At 41.9% G+C, this 19,999-nt stretch overlaps 1 pseudogene; it reads left to right on the forward strand.

The window, feature by feature from the left end:
- Nucleotides 1–17,830: 17,830 nt before the first annotated feature.
- LOC144251704 (Golgi apparatus membrane protein TVP23 homolog B-like) lies at nucleotides 17,831–18,659 on the forward strand (annotated as a pseudogene).
- The last annotated feature ends 1,340 nt before the right edge of the window (nucleotides 18,660–19,999 follow it).

The following is a 19,999-nucleotide window of genomic DNA, read 5'->3' on the forward strand; positions in this document are numbered from 1 at the left end:
TCAAGGTTGTGAGACCCTGAGCTCACACGACCCCCCAGCAGCCTCTGGGAGCTGCAGGGTGCACCCCTTGCCCTGGGGCATTCTAGATTGAATTATCTTTCCTTGTTTCCCAGCTCTCACCATGAATGCCTCTGGGAGTTGCAATTATTCCCAGAGATTCTTGACAGTCTAATTTGGTGTTCTGCCCACACAGCCCTCACCAGGCAGGATCATCAGAGCTGTGTGCCACATGCTATCCCAAGTGCCCTGGTGGACCCTGGCAGTGGAGACTGGTGTTCTTCCCATGTAGCCCTCACTCCAGAAGCCTATGGGGAACTGCAAGTAGCAGAATTACCCTCATATCCCATGCAGCCTTCACTACAGAGGCATCTGGGTGCTTCAGAACCCCCAGGATCATGGACATTGTAGCCTGGTGCTGGGTTGGTGCAGCCCACACTATAGTTGCTTTTCACAGCTCTGAGGCCCCAGGAATTCTGTGTATTGTAGTCCACTTTGCTCAAGCATTCATGACCTCAGAGGTCTAGAGCTGCAGGCTATTGATTATTCTGGGCAGTGCAGACCATCGTACCTAAGTAAACCTTACCATCAAGGCTCCCAGTATCAGCGCACCACAAGCCTGCCTGGACACCCCTGAGGAGTCTGGGTGGTGCAATACAAATCTTGCCTATGCAGTCCTCAAGAGGTAGATGTCTGGGAGCTGCAGGCCCTGGGGGATTCTGGTAGTGTATTCTTGCCTTCAGCCCACACAGCTCTCACTGTGGAGGCCTCTGAGTGTCAGGCCACACAGGCACCTTGACATCTCCAAGAATTCTGAGTAGTGTAGTTAAGTTCTCTACCCTGAAGCCCTCACCACAGAGTATTTTGGGGGCTGCAATTTCCTGAGGATTCTGGGTAATGCAAGTCAGTGTTTTGCCTGCGTGCCTCCTGTGAGGGCCAGGATAAATGCAAGCCACATGCTTACCTTGGTAATGCAGAACTCACTGTGGAGGGTTCTTGGACTTTAGGCTTCACAGTCATCAGGGTATCCCCAGGAATTATGGGTAGTGTAATCTGACCTTTAGCCTGAACAGCCTTTGCTGTGGAGGCCTCTAGGAGTTGCAGGCCACATGCTCACCCAGGCAACATGTCCCTAAATGATTCTGGGTAGTATAGTTAAGTTCTGTTTTCTACAATTCTCATCACAGAGGATCCTGGGAGATGCTGGAACTAAGATTTGTGGGTAACATAGTCCTGTATTTTGCCCATTCACCACAGAGGGTTCTGGGAGCTATAGCCCCTGAGGATTGTAGGTAATGCAGGCTAATGATTTTATCACCACAGAGGAAGGTACAGCTCATGAGGATTCTGGATAATGTCGTCTAGTGTTTGCCTGCACAGCCCTACTGGGAGGACCACAAGAACTGCAGACCCATGCTTTCCCTGGTACCCTGGAGAGTCTAGGTACTAATGCTCTCATCACAGAAACTTCTGTGAGTTATAGGCAGTGAGGACATACCCTGCATTGAGCCTGGTGTTCTGCCTTTGCAGCCCTCAACCCAGAAGCTCCTGGGCACAGCAGACACCCAAGGGATATGAGAAGCACAGTTTGTCATTCTGCCCACACAGACCTCACTGCAGAGGTCTCTGTAAGCTGCAGGTCCCTTAGGGCTCTGGTCATGCAATCTGTCATTTGGTCCATGCTGCCCTCAATGCAGAGGGCTGTAGGAACTGCAGGTCCTGAAGGATTCTGGGTAACACAGGCCATCATAACCTTTGCATCTCTTGCCCCAGAGCCTCCTGGGAGCTGCTGGCCACATTCTCACTAGCCACTCCTGAGGACTCTGGGCAGTGTCGTAACCAATAAGTGTTCTCTTTGCTACATTGTATCTGACATAAAGGGGCCACACTGCCATTTAAAAACCTGGCTTATATCTGTTTTAACTATGTCTGTTTCTGATTATTAACAGTGTTTCCTAAATGTTTAAGAGATTGAAAGCCATCCTTTCAGTTTTGCTAGTCCTGATAACATGCAAACCCATGATTATAATTTTTATACACTATGGATTCTAAATTTTACTTTAAAATTTAAACATTTAATTGTGACATTAACCATTACTAACTTTTTCATATTTTGGATATATTCATGTTCTTACAGAATACAAGCCTTTTAAAATGTAAGACTTGGTAGAGCCCTTTACCAAGATGATGTTCTCTAAAACTGTCTGTAGCAATAGTCTCTTTCAGGTTTATATAGAAATAACAAATTTGATTGATATTTATTTATGATATTTAATGTTTTATAACTGGATAAGGGTAACCTGTTATCAATAAGTTATATATAAAATTTTGTGTTACTCTTTATACTGGGATGGGAATTTAAATGTATTTTTGGAAAGTAATAAGCAGAGCCTGGTTTGTTTAAAGGCTGAAAATGTGGAATATGATTTTGCCATTTTTCCCACAAAAAGAAGTTAAGAACTCTCTTAGCCTTTATATTTTATTCATGTTTCAGATGAAATGTTGTTTGTTTGTTTTATAAAGAAAAGAAGTTTATTTGGCTCAAGGTTCTTGTCCAAGATTAAAGGGCTGAATCTAGTGATGGCCTTTTTGCCGGCAGAATACTGAGATGGCTCAGTACATCATATAGTGAGGGAAGGGACTGGGATTCTCCAGATAGCTGGTTTCTATAGCAGCCTCACTCTCAAGATAGCCCATAAGTCCATTAATCTGCTCATAGTATAGATGGATCAACCCTTCTCAAGTTAACCAATAAACTCATTAATCTGTTCAGGATATGAATGGATCAACCGTGCACAAGGACAAAGCTCTAAAATGGATCAACCCTGCACAAAGACAAAGCTCTCATATGGATCAACCCTACACAAGGGTGAAGCTCTGATTGCTTTGATCACCTCTTAAAGACCCCACCTACTTTTATTTCTTTTTTTATTGGTCGTTCAAAACATTACAAAGCTCATGACATATCATCTTTCATACATTTGATTCTAGTGGGTTATGAACTCCCATTTTTACCCCAAATACAAGTTGCTGAATCACATCAGTTACACATCCACATTTTTTACATAATGCCATATTAGTGACTGTTGTATTCTGCTACCTTTCTTTTTTTTTAACTGGGGATTTTACCCAGGGATATTTTACACAGAGCTACATCCCCAGTTCTTTTTAATTTTTTTTTTATTTTGAGAAAAGATCTTGCTACATTGATGAGGTTGGCCTCAAACTTGAGCTCTTCTCCCTCAGCCTCTAGAGTCATTGGGATTTCAGGTGTGTACTACCCTGCCTTGTGGTTCTACCTCATATATTTATTTATTTTATTTGTTCAAATTAGTTATATGTGGCATATTGACATATTGTACACAAATGAAGCACACTTTCTCTTTCTTCTGGTTGTACATGGTGCAGAGCCACTCCAGTTGTATAATCATAGACGTAAGTAGGGTAATTATGTATGACTCATTCTACTGTCCTTTCCATCCCTGCAGTCATAACCTTCCTTCACAGTCCTCTACAAAAACCAAAGTTTCTTCATTCTTCCCTACCTCCCCACCCCACTATGAATCAGTATATGCTTATCAGAGATAATGTTCATCTTTTGTTTTGGAGGAATTGGCTCATTTCCCTTAGCATGATATTCTCTAGTTCCATCCATTTATCTGCAAATGCCATAATTTCATTCTTCTTTATGGCTGAATAATTTTCCATTATTTAAATGTATCACTTCTCTTTATCCATTCATTGGTTGAAGGGCATCTAGGTTGGTTTCATTGTTTAGCTATTGTGAATTGAGCTGCAATAAACACTGATGTGGCCACATCACTGTGGTATGCTGATTTTAAGTCCTTAAGGTATAAAATGGGGAATGGGATAGCTGGGTCAAATGGTGGTTCCATTCTGAGTTTTCTGAGGAATCTCCATACTGCTTTCCATAGTGGTTGCCTCAATTTTCAGTTCCACCAGCAATGTATGAGTGTGTTCTTTCCCCCACATCTCTGCCAACACTTATTATTGCTTGTATTCTTGATAATTGCCATCTGATTGAGATGAAATCTTATAGTAGTTTTGATTTACATTTCTTTTTCATTTGTTTGTTAATGGATTATATTTCTTCTTCTGTGAAGTGTCTTTTCAGTTCCTTAGCCAATTTATTGATTGGATTATTTGTTTTTAGGGTGTTAAGTTTTTGAGTTCTTTATATATGTCCTGGAGAAGAGTGCTCTATCTGAGGTGCATGTAGTAAAGACTTCCTCCCATTCTGTAGGCTCTCTCATTACATTATTGATTGTTTCCTTTACTGAGAAGAAGTGTTTTAGTTTAAACCCATGCCATTTATTGATTCTTGATTTTACTGCTTGCACTTTGGGAGTCTTCTTAAGGAAGTCAGGTCCTAAGCCACCATCATGAAAATTTGGGCCTACTTTTTCTTCTATTAGGTGAAAGGTATCTATTCTAGTGTGTAAGTCTTTGATCCACTTTGAGTTGATTTTTGTGCAGGGTGAAATATAGAGGCTTAATTTCATTTAGCTATGTATGGATTTCCAGTTTTCCCAGCACCATTTATTGAAGAGTCTATCTTTTCTCCAATGTATGTTTTTGTCTAGTATGAAATAACCATATTTATGTGGTTTTTATCTCTGTGTCTTCTATTTTGTACCATTGGTCTACATGTCTATTTTTGTACCAATACCATGCCATTTTTGTGACTGTTGTTCTGTAGTATAGTTTAAGGTCTGGTATTGTGATGCCTTCTGTTTCACTCTTCTTGCTAAGGATTCCTTTGGCTATTCTGGATCTCTTATGTTTCCAAATGAATTTTATGATTGCTTTTTCTAGTCCTATGAGTAATGCCATTGGGATTTTAATACGAATTGCATTGAATATGTATAACAGTTTTGGTAGTTTGGCCATTTGGACTATATTAATTCTGCCTATCCAAAATCATGGGAGATCTTTCCAACTTTTGAGGTTTTCTTCAATTTCTTTCTTTAGTATTCTATAGTTTTCATTATAGAGGTCCTTCACCTATTTTTTAGGTCAATTCCCAAGTACTTTATCTATTTGTTTGTTTATTTGTTTATTTATTGAGGCTATTGTGAGTGGAGTGTTTTTCCTAATTTCTCTTGCAGTGTATTCATAACTTAGTATGGAAATGCACTTGATTTATGGGTATTGATTTTTATATCCTGCTACTTTCCTGAATTCATTTATTAGGTCTAAAAGTTTTTCTGGTGGAATTTTTGGATCTTCTAAATATAGAATTATGTCATTGGCAAGAAGTGATAGTTTGTGTTCTCCTTTTCCTATGAATAATTCTTTAATTTCTTTTGTCTGTCTGATTACTCTAGCTAGAGTTTCAAGGGCTATGTTGAATAGAAGTGATGAAAGAAGGCATCTTTGGCTTGTTCCAGTTTTTAGAGGAAATGCTTTCAATTTTTCTCCATTTAGAATGGTGTTGGCCTTGGGCTTAACATAGATAGCTTTTACAATGTTGAGGTATACTCTGTTTTTCTAGTGTTTTGAGAATGATCTTCATGTTGCTGTATTTTGCCAAATGCTTTCTTTGTACCTATTGTGACAATCATATGATTATGCTTCCCCAGAGTCAAAACCCTTACAAGAAGGACTCTTGAGGGGCTGGGGTTGTGGCTCAGAGGTAGAGCGCTCGCCTGGCATGTGCAAGGCCCTGGGTTCGATCCTCAACACCACATAAAAATAAATAAACAAATAAAGATATTGTGTACAACTAAAAAAAGGGGGGGCTCTTGATTTATAACAACAAGCTTCAATATCTGGCCACACAGTGACGAAGCAACAGCAGCAGTCACCCTCACTAAGTCAGAGTCCACAAAGGTACTGAGCTGCACATCTCAACATCAGTTTAATAGGCAACTTAAAGAACATGTGCCCTCCATGGTTACCTAGTCCTGGATCTTCTCCAGTTCAAATTCAGAACTTTCCCTTACTCAAGAGTGAGCCTTGCACCTCTCTCTGACCACCACGCCTTGCCAGGACAGTCCAACCACATGATGCTTTGCTCCTGGAGGGATGGCAAAGATGACCACCACTCCGAGGTAGAGGCTACCTTTTGTCCACATGTGACTCTCCAGCCTACTCCCTGCAGAAGTCAAATAGATGGTGTCCTAACTCAAGCAAGGTTCTACCCAGCAACCTCCCACTTCCTGGAGGTAGAGCATGGCATTCTTGAGAAAGATGCTCATACACCAAGTATGTGGAAGTCCAGCTTCATGGGCAGCCCTGAGTAGGACACAGCTCTGCAGCAAGTTCAGGCTGTTCCAGAAAGCAGTCCACCCATCCCAACTTGACAGACTCTGGGCTGGAGATGTCTATGGTAGGAAAACATGCTGTATGTGTGGCTCATGTCACCTCCAAAAGCGTAGGCCCTTAGGATTTAGGCACATAGACAAGCTGTTGGCACAAAGAAAATACATCATTTTAGAAGCTGCTCAGGCAGTCTACTGGGCCATGGTAGAGAGGTCACGCCCAACTTCAGGCATCAGCCTAGTAGCCATGTCCATGATGGGCTGCAGCTTTGTAACATTCTGGTTCATAAGAGGGATGAACCTGCTGGCAATCTCTTGTAAGTTGCAAGTGGTCCACTGGCAGCTGGGCATAAGATGGAACAAGACACATGTAGGCTGCTTGAGGGCACATATGGCCAAGGTGCCCTCTGCCGCTCCATTAGCTCATCTTCTAGTCACCCTATGGCCACTCTGGGAACAGGAGTAACCTTATATTTCCCACTGGTAGAAGAGAATGAAAGATGACCTTGGGTCCTGGATAATGTAGTATATTGGGTATGGCCTCATGTGTGTGTTTGTTTGTGTGTGTGTGTGTATTTGTGTGTGTGTGTGTGTGTGTGTGTGTGTGTGTGTGTGTGTTGTACCAGAAGCATTTGAATGTGGCTTAATTTGGAAATGGGTCTTTGTAGAGACAATGAAGTTAAGGATCTCAAGATGAGCTCATCTTGGATGCCCCTGGTAGGGCTATGTCCAAGTGCCAGGCTCTACAGGCTGAGCAATATCCTGTAGCTGTGTAGCTTCCAGGTGAGGAGGCCAAGCCCTCCAAGTGTACACTTGGTTCATAAGTAGAGGCAACTTTCTGATCAATGAGCTTACTGTCAGTGTAAGTTGTTATTCTTCATTCATTAATGGAAATTTCAGGCTTATATTAATTTCATAGGGATGCTGTAAAAACATTACACAAACCAGATGGTTTGAGCAACAGAAATGCATTGTCTCAAGTTCTTGGAGTTCAGAGATCAGGTTGTTGGTGGGACCTGCTCATCTGAGGACCATGACAAATTCCCTCCTGTCTGCAATGGTATGCTGGCCATCTTTGGAGCTCCTGGGCAGTGGAAGTATCACCCAAGCATGACCTCAGTGCAATGTGCTCTCCATGCATGCACCAACTCCCTTTTCTAATGAGGATACTGGCATATTGTATCAGGACTGCCCTATTGCACTTTGACTTTGTCTTAATGAATTGCACCAGCAAGAGCCTATTTCCAGATGGAATCAATAAGCCACATTCAGAGAGGGGCTAATACTTAATCATGCAGGTTTGGGGGAGGGGACAATTCCACCCTGAATGGGACACAGGAGCAGAAACGTGCCAGCACAATTTCCCACTGCTTGTGAGCAGTGGTTGCAGGTGGCCCCTCTTTCTGTTGTAGACATTCAAGGGATGCTTAGACTCCTGCCTTTCAGCTTATCACTACTGAAAGCCAGTCTGGAGGATCTGGGACCTGGATAAAATCACGTGCACAGCACGCTGTGTGCACATTGTGTGCTCAAAGGGATAAATGTGATTGACTTGTTGTAATCATTTCTACTTTATTGCTGTTTGTTCTGGCCAACAGTGTCACCTAAATTAAGTCTACTCTTTATATAATGTTTCATTATGCGAAGTCAGAGATCCAGATGGATCTTTCACTGGGCCCTTGTGGCTTTTCCTCATCTTCCTTTTGGGTCAGCTCTCCTGTCCATCTGCCTGTCCCTAATCAGCCATTCTGCTGTGTTTGCTGTATTGTTGGATGTTTACCTGCTCATATGTATTCAGTTTACTAAGAATAAATTTGTTTGATACCCTTTTAAAACCCTCTTAAGAAGTGACTCTCTAGCTCATTAGCCTAAGATGGCTTTTAGTTCCCTACCAATTCAGAAATTCTGGATTTCAGTGGCTCCACTTCAGTTTTTGGAGGAGACAAGAGGGACCTGCACAGTGTCCATGAGGGCAGAGCCCGACTGGGAACAAGTGTCTCTGTCACCCTCCACCAGGACTCCTTGTATGCCCTCAATAACATTGTATCTTTGGACTTACCAATTCAAACAATGCTGGGCTGGTAGAGTGCTTGCCTCACATGCACAGGGCCCTGGGTTCAATCCTCAGCACCACCAAAAAAACAAAAAAACAAAAAAACAAAAAACAAAGAATGTCTTTGTTCTCAAATTGTAGGCTCTCTATTCACCTCACTTATTGTTTCTTTTGCTGAGAAAAAGCTTTTTAGCTTGAATCCATCCTATTTATTGAATCTTGATATTCATTCTTATGAGATAGGAATCTTATATAGGAAGTCAGAGCCTAATCTGACATGATGGAGATTTGTGCCTACTTTTCCTTCTCCTGCTCTTGCTGATGCCAAACCTGTTCTAGTCACACATGGGAATCATGTTCATAATGCTGAAATTCTCAGATGACCATGCTAGTGGGGCTCTCTCTCCAGACCCCCCTGCTGATATCTGCTCAACTCAGGGGCCAGCTGGATAGTTGGGGTGGATTCTACTTTGCTCTTTGTACTCAAAAGCACAGCAGCTTTCAAGATGCACAGGCCAGAGCTGTGTAAGAAGCATAGATTGGAATGAGATGCCTGCATCAGAAATCAATTGGAGCCCAAATTTAATGTCTAAGAAGAATGTTTAAGAACTTGAGATTGTTTAAAGCATGGCACATGATGTCTCCATCTTCTCTGGTGCTTCCATGATGTCTGAGTCCTCTGCAGCACTCCCAGAACTTCCATGTCCTCCCATGAGGTCCCATGACATCTGTGTCCTGTGTAGCATTCCCAGGATGTCCACATCCTCTGTGGCACTCCTATAAGGTACCATGGTATCCATATTTTGGAAACCAGCTTCTCATGAAATTTGAAATATTAGCCAGTAATGTTGAATTCAGCTCAGCAAACTATCTTTCATTGTTTGTTCAATGAGAGGCTCAGTCATCCCTTGAGATGCTGGCAGACCTGCTATCCTGGTCAGCTGTGCAATTGTGACACATTTGCAGATGGCCACAGAGTACCAAAACACTTGCTCATGTCTGCATAATAAGTTGTTGCCCAACTTCTGGCCCCATTGCAAGATAAACTATCATTTTCAAATGTCCTTCAGAACAACAGTTGGAGCCTCAGCTGTGGCCAGGTGTCTTGTTTCAAACCAACATAGTGTGTGTGAAAATGTTGTAATTTTGAAATATATTGGTAATGTCTTATTTGGCCCATTGGTGAACTACTTAGGGGCATGTTCTATAATTTTTGTGCAGTGTGACTTTCCAAATTTTCTTTCTGTGAGTGATATATTTTATTCTATTGTAGTCAGAGAATATGCTTAGTTTGATTTCAATTCATTTAGACTTAAGATTAGTTTCATGGCCTAATTTATGATGTTCTCCTGCCGTGGAGGGAAGCAGACTCTGCTGTTATTGGAGAAGCATTCTGTAAATGTCTGTTGGGCCTTGCTGGTTACATGTTTTTTCAGTCTTTTCTGTTTCCTGTTGGTCTTCTGTCTCCTTGTTCTGTGTTATCCTCAACAGGGAGCTGTTTCCTGATGGTCTTCTGTCTCATTGTTCTATGAATTATCCACGGTGGAGTACTCAAATCACTGCTTTTTTAAGCCACTTGCTTTTCCCTTGAGATCTGGGTTTTGATTTGTGTGCTTGGGGTTCTGTTGTCACTGCATGTACTGTTATATCCCACTGGTACAAGACTGGGGACACCAGTAAAATGGTACATGATTTTTGTCTTCACTTTCTGGCACAGAGATCCTAAGACCCTGGGACTTTCCTGAGTGAGGAGGGGGTTGGGTGGCCACTGGTTCTGTTGAAGTGATCTTTCTCAGCAAGCTATTAGCTAGCTTCTGGATTCAGACTGGTCACCAAAAAGACTAACCCTTGATTGGAAGGTTGGGACCTTTAGCTCCACTACTCTCCAGGGAGCTCCTGCCAGGCTAGAGATAGCATTAATCAATCATGACCAATTGGTGAAGGTGTTCCTGCTCTTGATTGCTGTCTGAGAAGATCACAGTGTGGGGGATGCTGTGGCAGGACCACACCATCTGGAAGCCAGAACCATGGGGATGCTATGGCAGGACCACACCATCTGGAAGCTGGAACTAATCCTAAGTCTAAATGGATTGAAATCAAACTAAGCATATTCTCTGACTATAATAGAATGAAATATATCACTCACAGAAAGAAAATTTGGAAATTCACACATGCCCCTAAGTTGTTCACCAATGGGCCAAATAAGAAATTACCAGGACATTTCAAAATTACATCATTTTCACACACACCATGTTGGTTCGAACCAAGACACCTGGCCACTTGTTTATAATACTCATGATATGGAAAAATGGCATATGTTAATCAATAATAAAAGTATGTATTGCCTGAGAATGCAGGAAACTTCCCAGAATGAGACTAAGCATACAATTAAGACATGCCCCAAGGTATGTTTCAATATCTCTCAGGATACAAACAATAGTGCTATTCCTCAAGAAATTCACAGGAAAAAGATTGCAAATCGAGGTTCCTGAGAAAAGCTTAAACTTTATGTCAAACCCCCATTCTAACGTCAAAACCTGTGCAACATATGTTCCCCCCACCAACAGACCCTCCTTTGCCTTACACAAGAATTCATGATGAGAATGGAAAACACATAGTTTATATAAATGACAAATGGTTTTAGGTGCAAAGCCTGCCCTTTAGTTAAAGATTACAAAGACATAAGAATTGGTGTGCTTTGACCAAGGATCAAGGAAACTCTTTTAAAAAAGCAGTTAAATAGATCATATGAAAAAAAGAAAATTACCTTGGAAATTAAAAATAAAATAATGTAAAATTAATATAGTTATATTTTAGAGGCACTTCAGAGTAGTAGGCTTTTTAAGTAATAGACTTTCACTATTTTAAGTGTGTTTTACAGGGATTTTAGTTTAGAAGTAAGAAAGCTTACCAATAATCATAGGTATGCTTTATTTATTTATTTTTAGAGAGAGAGAGAGAGAGAGAGAGAGAGAGAGAGAGAGAGAATTTTAATATTTATTTTTTAGTTCTTGGCAGACACAACATCTTTGTTTGTATGTGGTGGTGAGGATCCAACCCGGGCCACATGCATGCCAGGCGAGCATGCTACCGCTTGAGCCACATCCCCAGCACAAGACTTTCACTATTTTAAGGGTGTTTTACAAGGATTTTAGTTTAGAAGTAAGAAAGCTTACCAATAATCATAGATATGCTTTAAAGTTAAAGGTTGATGAAATAATTATAGGTATGCTTAGAAGTTAGTAGTTAATAATAGGTCAAGAGTTATGTAGTCTAGCTGTGTATCCTAGCACCTACTTATTGAGGTGAAATATGTAAAAGCTTAATCATGATTGCCTAAAGTTATAGAAATATATTTTTTAACAATGTACTCAATATCTTAGGTAATCAGCATGCCAAAAAAGATTATAACTCTTGAAAATCATGTAAACCAAAGAAGTTTCAGGCTTTGAGGATATCCATTAACTACTTGAAAAAAAAACACACACTTGTTTAAAAAAAAGGTATAAAAATAAAGGCTCCTCTAGAGGCAGCAGTTTTTTTCAGGAGGCTGCTGGTTACTTGCAATCTGTAGGCCCGACTCTTCTTCTTTCGCAGATGCACTCCTCCTTCAGGACTCCTGGATCCATTGCTGGGGCTAGACCCTAGCAACCAATGATGTGACGAATCTTGCCTATGGAATGAAGCCACAATAAGCAGGGGCTATGGAAGAATGAAAGAAGTCCACTGGATTTGACAAAGCAGAATGAAGGGAAGCAGTGGTGGGTGAAGAAATAGGAAAGACAGTGAAATGAGTCCGACATTACTTCCCTATGTGCACATGTGAATATACTACCTGTGTAACTCCAAATCATGTATAACCACAAGAATGGGAAGTTATACTCCTTATGTGTATAATACGTCAAAACACATTCTACTGTCATGTACAACTAATAAGAACAAATAGAAAAAAAATAAAGACAAAAACCTAAATGATGGGGTTCAAGAGCCTCCAGGCTAGCAGGCAGGCAGATATCACCTGTATGGGGCTTATAGGCTGTGAGCCTCCCTCTTCTACTTTGCCCCAGGCATTTCTTTTATTCAGCTGTTCTTGAGTTGCATCTTTCACAATAAACAGGCAGGTAAAAGCTTTCACCTTCTTGAGTTCTGTGAGTCGTGTTAGCATATCCAGTCATTTCCATGAGGTGACGGCCTGAGAGGACAAAGGAAGGAGAAAGGCCATGTGTGGCACTTTTAGAATATACTTTGGCATAATCTTCATGCAGGACTACCTGTGCAATTTTTGTAGCCCTGTGTAAAATGAACCTGCAGAATCTCTTATTTAAAAACTCCAGAAAGCTTAAAACAGCACCAGCAGACCATTAAACCAAGCTCACGGCCCATCTGAGTGGACCAGGCTACGTATCCATGACACCAGCCAGGGTCCAGGGTAGGTTTGTCCTTGTAATCCTATGGACTCAGCTAAGGTGGTCTGTGGAGTAGCCGACAGCTGTGGACAGAAGAGGCTGATGTGAACTTGCTGTAGATTCTAACTGAAAGTAACCCTTGATCTGATAGGTTTTCCACACTGAAGTTAGTCTCTGTTGAGGCAGGGCAGGATGGCTGGGAAGAGATAAAAGAGTTTTGTCATCAGTAGAGCTGGCAGGGAAGACCTCAAAGCTCCATCAGAACTAGACAATTCCTGGAGAAGACACAAACACTCTAAGTCTCAATATGCATAGTATGTTGACAGGATGCTCTTGGAGAGCTTGTACTGGCTCTTCTAACATCAGCTTCTCTTAGAATTAAAGCCACAGATATCTCTATAGGGGCTGAATCCAGTGTGGTTTTGATTTTAACAGGAGTCCTAGCTTAATAGAGAAAGTTATGGCCTGGAAAATATGAGCGACTTCGAGCAATCCCTGGAGGCCATGCATCTCTGCCTTGTCTCATGTTTTCACCCGAAGGGGTGAGCTACAGCTCTGGCGTGGGCCCTTGTGAACCTGTGGCAGCTACTTCTTGGGGCCTCAGTTTCTCAAAGCAAGAGAGTCAAACCAGCTGACTCCAGGCACTCCTCAGCATCAAGGGTCAGAAACCATGGTGCCTCCCTGGCTGACACATACCTTCTTACATGACATCTCATTCTGCAGTTGCCAAACCCAGACTTCACATCCTGCTGCTTCCCCTTGGCTGTCCTGTCTGCAGGAGTTTCTCTGACATGACAGAGACAGGCTTCCTGTTAGCTACAGGTTGAAGCATCCTAGGTGTAGGCTGTCACATATTCCAGGTGGGGGGGACAAGCAGAGGTGTCTTGCCTCTGCTGACCCATGTGTGTGCGGTCGTGACCTCTGTGGACACAGGTCCTCCTCCAGAAGTGAGTGTGAGCGCGTGTCGAGGGAAAGCCTCTGAAGACAAGAGAACTCACTCTGACTTAAATAAATCCTCAGTGTCATCTCCCTCCTGTCACCAAAAAGGAAACAAAATAGACCAGCTCTACACAGTGGCAGATGGATGGCAGAGCCTTTGGAATCTGACAGGACAATCCCAGAGGGAGGGTGGAAAGGCCTAATGCCCATGACAAGGCTGCAGGGCAAGCATTCGATGCCACACTGGACCTGGCAGAAGGAGCTGTGGGTACCGCCGCCATGTTCAGCTGGCCCTTGCTAGCCACGCTTGACTCTGTGGCACGAGCTATAGCTATGTTAACTTGGTTAGCAGCCTGACCTTAGACTTAGGTGTAGTAAAGTTTGTGAACTTATAAATGGGAAATGATAATAACAATGACATCTAAGTGACAGGTGGATTGGAGGTTGTCATAATAAAATACATGTGAAAGTTCCTGGAACTTAGTGATTACCAAAAAAAAAAAAAAATGGACTAAATTCTTCACCACCATTGAAATTTTCAAAAACTGAAAATTCTTGGTGAAACAATTTTGCTTTAATTGAAGAGGGCATATTACAAAGATTGCTTCTGTAGTACAAAGTCTTAAAAATCAGAATTTGGCATTAGATCAACAAAGAAGCAATGAGAACAGGATACAGAATCATGCTGGTTTGATGTCAGACTCCAAGTGCCAGGGCAGAGGCCTGTTGACTGAAGCCCAAACACTGTCTTTAACTTCAAAGCAGGAAACAGTGGTTAAACTGTTGAAATTGCAAAAAAGACAGAGCACTGGTTGTCCTCAGAGGAGAGCAGAAGTGAAGACTGAGGAAGGGGCAGGCTGCTACTTACCCAGGGCCAGCCTCATAGGAATAACTTATCCAGGGCCAGCCTCATAGGAGTAACCTAACTAGGGCTAGCCTTATAAGAGTGACCTACCTGGGGCCAGCCTCCTATGTGTGACTTACTAGCCTTGGGTGACAGTGGGCAGGTCATTGATTGCTTCAAGTTTTGTTTTCTTATCTGCTAAATGAGGTGATGTGCCTGCCTCCTTCAGAAGCTCCTGCTGTGGTTTGCTGTTAACATGTGCTGTATGACTGAACAGATTGTATATACATCCACACATGTGCACTCACAATTCACAGCTTGTTAAAGAGTGGAAAGACTAATGATTCTGTCCTAGATGTCTGGCTCTTGGGTGGAAAGTAGAGGTTCTCTACACTGCAGCCCAAACCATTAACCTGAAACACAAGCCTGTCTGTGGTCTTCTTGCCCAACCTCACAAGGCTCCTCTCTCCCCATCAATGCTTCAGCCTCTGGGTGAGCCCTGTGAGGGTCCTTTGAATGGTCCTGCCTCATATTTTAGTCTAACCTTCATGGCATAGCAAGGTTGTACCCGGGTAACACCAAGGGACCCAGAGGCCTTGGCTCCTTCTCCCTGTCCTGATCCTTCCTCCCCTTCTGGTCTTCAGTTCTGCTCCTGCCTAGGGCACTTTTCATCTTCTGCAGTGTTGGAGACCATTGGAAGCTACTGTGGCCACATTGGAAGCTACTGACTGCTGAGGAATTCCCACCCACAGTTCCTTTATTGTGCAGAGGCCTGGAAAATGGGTGTGGCTGAAAAATGGAAGCGAACCCTCATGCACAATTGAATGTTCCTTGCCATAACACTGATGGTGAGAGCTTCAGATGCATTTGCTATCAAGATGATCTTATAAAATATGAGGTTAAGTTTTGCATTTTAAAAATTTTATGCCTAAACATTTGAGGTCAAATATTTGTGTCTAACTTGTGGACTCAGGCAGTCCATTTAGAAACCCATCCATAAGCAGGCTTTTCCAGGTGTCATGCAGACTGCTGTCACATGGCTAGTAAGACTTACAGCATAAAGGCCCATTGGGCTGTGAAGGGCTGAGCTCAACTCTCCACTGTGAGGAAGCAGAACCATGCACAGTCTTCTGCAGGTTCTATTTCTCCCACTGCCCAGCTCTTCGCACACCCTTCCTCTGCCTCTTCTTCCCTACCCATGTGTCCTCTATCCAGTCATCAGCCTTGTGGTGCTGCACTTGTTCTGCCAGAGCATTCAGAGGCATGCACCCTCTGCAAGAGTCTGTGGAGCTCCTGACCATGGTAATCCTTGTGCAGCCTCCTTTTCTCTCTCAGGGAGGGGACATTGGAGAGCAAAAATGTTTATCTCAGTCCCAGATATCTTAGAGTTTATCAGAGGCAATTTCCAGGCACACCCATAATCACCCTGCCCTTGCCTCTCTCTCTGGGGACCATGGAAAGGCCCAGGCCTCTCCTCCTGACCACCCTGCCCCTTGCCTCTTTCCCTGGAGACCCTGGGTGGGGAGTCCCAGGCCTCCAGAGTTCTCCTCAGTACCCTCCCAGAACAAGGGAGGGGAGCCAGCTGGCTGCCAAAGGCCTGTTCTCCCAGGTGTTGACTGTGCTACACGTGTGAGTGCTGGATCCAACTTGACTCGGCCTGGATCATTCCTTGCAGGACCGTTGTCACACAATGCTGGAGATTTAAACAGCTGTGGTCCTTGGAGGGATAGTTTTTTTCTGATAATGTACCTTACTAACTAAAAAAGCTCTAGAAAAAGAGCTGTGTACAGCTACGCTGAAGTGCATCCCCTTTCATAATATCCTGCTTTCTCTAAAAGAAATGGACTAGTTTCTGACAGCCAAAGTCACTGTGCAATAGCAAATTTTAAAATGCATCAAACCTGTGGCCTTTCCCACTCCCAGCTGCAGGGCACAAGTGCGGACAGGGCCTTGAACTTTCATGTTGCATCTTAGAGTTTTCTGTAAAATTCCCATTCCCACAACAGACATCTGTGATTAAAATTAAAGTGTTTTAAAACTAGAAAGAGTGACACCCTATTAATCCAGGAGTTTCCTGTACTCCCCAATTACCAATGCTTACCCCAAAGTCAGAAAATCCAATGTGAGAAAATCCCCAGCTAGGTCTCTGTGGGCCTTGGGAGTAGACCCCTGATCCCATGCTTTGCTCTCCGTACAGCCCAAGGGTCACGACCTGGTGTCAGGACAGGGCCAGCTGCACAATGCAAGGTGGGTTTATCCACAAGTAGCCCACACTGAGGGTTACCATGTGTGCCAAAGGGCAGGCAGTGCACCTGAAGAACCAGGTTCAGATCCCACCATTGCAGCATCCGGACTGGGTCATTAGCACTCTAAATCTCAGACACAGGTTAAATAGGTAACAATGTGTCATCATATTCAAAACAATGGAAGCATGGTTTATGAGTGATCTTAGATATTCTCGTGTTTTACGGGGAAATTATATTTTAGAAATCATAAAAATATTGGATGCCCAAACTCTTTAGTGTTTTCAAATGTAGTTGAATTTCTATGTAAGTTTCTCATTGATATAGCTAGTCATAAAGCTAATAAAAACAAAGAATCTATGGGGCTAGGATGTAGCTCAGTGGTGGTATACCTTATCCAGAATTCAGGAGGCCCTGGGTTTGATCCCTAGCACCACAATTTTTTTTTAAATCAGTGCCTTATTTGTGTAATCAAATAGAAAGTGAACCATCACCACACTTAGGAAAATGTTAAGCCTGAAAAACAGTTAAGAATCAAAATACTCTTACAATAGAAATAGCCTATTGTGACCAGATGTGTCATATCATAAAGTACATTCACATTATACTATCAAAATATCAGAATCAAAATACTCTTACAATAGAAATAGCCTATTGTGAGCAGATGTGTCACATCATAAAGTATATTCACATTAAATATCCTCTCAGAACAATAAAAAAAGACTTTGATGACCATTTAGAAGGAGAAAATGGCTATAATATAGATTAGAAAATTATTAAGAAATTAGAAACATGAGGTGAGGGGCTGTGGGCACGGAGAGCGGGTGGCCTAGGCTTGGCGGGTGGAAGGGACCCTCCTGCAGGGTTTGTGGATTGAGCCGGGTACACAGGGGTGGTTGTGTGGTGTCCCCTCTGGCTGTCCGTCTTGAGGAAGAGCTGAGTGGGCGGGAAGGATGGAGGACCAAGGGTAGTTGTCGCGGAGGTGATCTGGGTGCTCCGAGGCCCTCATAGGGAAGGCCTCGGGAAGCTTGGAGGTGTGGAAAGGAGAAGCCCATCCTCAACCAATGCCCAGCGCTGGGCGGATCCGATGTTGGGCTGTAGAAATGCTCTGTGTGGTGGGTGGGGTGCGGGTGGTCTTTTTCCTCGGCCCATCTTGCACGTCATGCATGCGAGGAAGTGTAAGGGGTGCGGCCTCCAGGCACCTCTTCAGCTCCCTTGTGAGCTGCCCTGTAGGGGTACCCTGCAATCATGTAGGAATAGGAGACGCTGGCAGAGCCTTGCAGTCAGGACAGCAATGATGACACTGAAGATGTTTCATTGTTTGATGCAGAAGAAGAGACAACTAATAGACCAAGAAAATCTAAAATCCGACACCCAGTGGCATGATTTTTCCATTTGTTCTTCTGAGTCTGTGCCATTATAGTCTATCATCTCTCTGAATTGCTAAGCAGCAGCTTTATTGCTTGTATGGTGACAATTATCTTGTTGTTGTCACGTGACTTTTGGGCAGTGAAGAATGCCACAGGTAGAGACTGATGGTAGGCCTTGGGTGGTGGAATCATATTGATGAGGATGGAAAGAGTCATTGGGTGTTTGAGTCCAGGAAGGCATCTCCTCAGGAGAATAAAACTGTTTCAAAAGTTGAATCAAGAATCTTTTGGTTAGGACTAATTGCTTGTACAGTGCTGTGAGTGATGTTTGCCTTTAGTGCTTTCTTCTCCCTCAGAGTAAAATGGTTGGCATGGTTATCATGGGTGTGGTGCTACAGGGTGCCAACCTGTATGGTTACATTAGGTGCAAGTGGGCAGCCGGAAGAATTTAACTAGCATGGCTACCTGGTATCTTGAAATGCAGTTTTTAAGACAAAACACCAGAAATGAACAGACTTCTTGAATAGAGAGAAAATTATATTTTCTGTGATATTGGGGAATGGCTGAAGAGATTCTTGATTATGAATTGTTTAGAGCTCAGTCCAGTATAAAAAGGAGCATTGATTTTTGTTTGTTTGTTTTGTTTTCACTTGCAAAGTTACTATAAAAACTGTTTTTTTTTAAACAAAGTTTTAATTTTCTTTTTCTAGTAGTTGAGGCTATGAAGTATGATATCATTAAGAACATTGTCAGAATTTATTTTATGGTGTACATATGTATGCATATAGTAATGTATCCGTATATCCCAAATTAATGTGTTAGTTTACATATGTTACAGAGATATTTGCATTTTGATCCATAGAATATAGGATGTTCTTAATATATCTCAAAGGTATGTGTGTTTACATACTATTTCTATAGGTTATTTTCAGAAATAAGTTGATTCCATGATTAAGAGTAAACACTTGGCTTGTGTATGAGTTAAAAAGTTAGAAAAAAATGTTAATTTTAAATATATACTTCATGTTGAAATTGCTTATGTTAGACATGCACAAGTGAAAACAAATTCAGGCTGGTAGTGTTAACTAGTTTCTAAAATTTTCTTTTATTTTTATACTTAAGGCCTAACTAATAAATGGAATCTTTATAGTTTATGTTTAAGGGATACCCAGGGATTGCTGCTGTTTTATTTATTTCATAGAAAGGATAGTCATATTTTATTTTGGAACTTCCTGGAAACTCTTCAGTGATCTCTGGGCTAATAAAATCTTTTAGTACTAAATGAATATTATTCTTATGTCATAGTAAAAAGAATCATTTAAATACTTGGCATAATAAATGCCTAAAGACATTTTATGAATCTATTTTTTCTTGCTATAATGGGGATATTGTAAATCATACATTTGTATTAATAATTTTTCTTAAACAAGGCAATATATTTAACTGTAAACTAAACCAATCTACAAATTATTGTGGGCAGTTGTAAATTCTGTTGAGATACTGGAAACTTTGTTGGAGTCTTTTAATCAGCAGATTATATTGTGAATGTATTTGTACATTGTTAAAATATGTTTAAAGATGTTTTGTTTTAGTTGAATAAATGTGTATTGGAGTCAAAAACAAGAAATTAGAAACATGATAATGCATAAAAATTCTCTAGGCCATACTAGGCACTTTGAACTGTAATCACAGCTATTTTGGAGACTGAAGCAGGAGGATCACAAAGTTTGAAGCCAGCCTCAATACCTCAGGAACTTAGCAAAATCCTGTCTCAATATAATATTTTAAAAGGGCTGAAATTCATTGTTTGCCTAACATAGTCAAGGTTATCAGCTTAATTCTCATCACCATAAATAAATTTAA

The sequence above is a fragment of the Urocitellus parryii genome, unplaced genomic scaffold (genome assembly GCF_045843805.1).
Source record: "Urocitellus parryii isolate mUroPar1 unplaced genomic scaffold, mUroPar1.hap1 Scaffold_155, whole genome shotgun sequence".
NCBI lineage: Eukaryota > Metazoa > Chordata > Mammalia > Rodentia > Sciuridae > Urocitellus > Urocitellus parryii.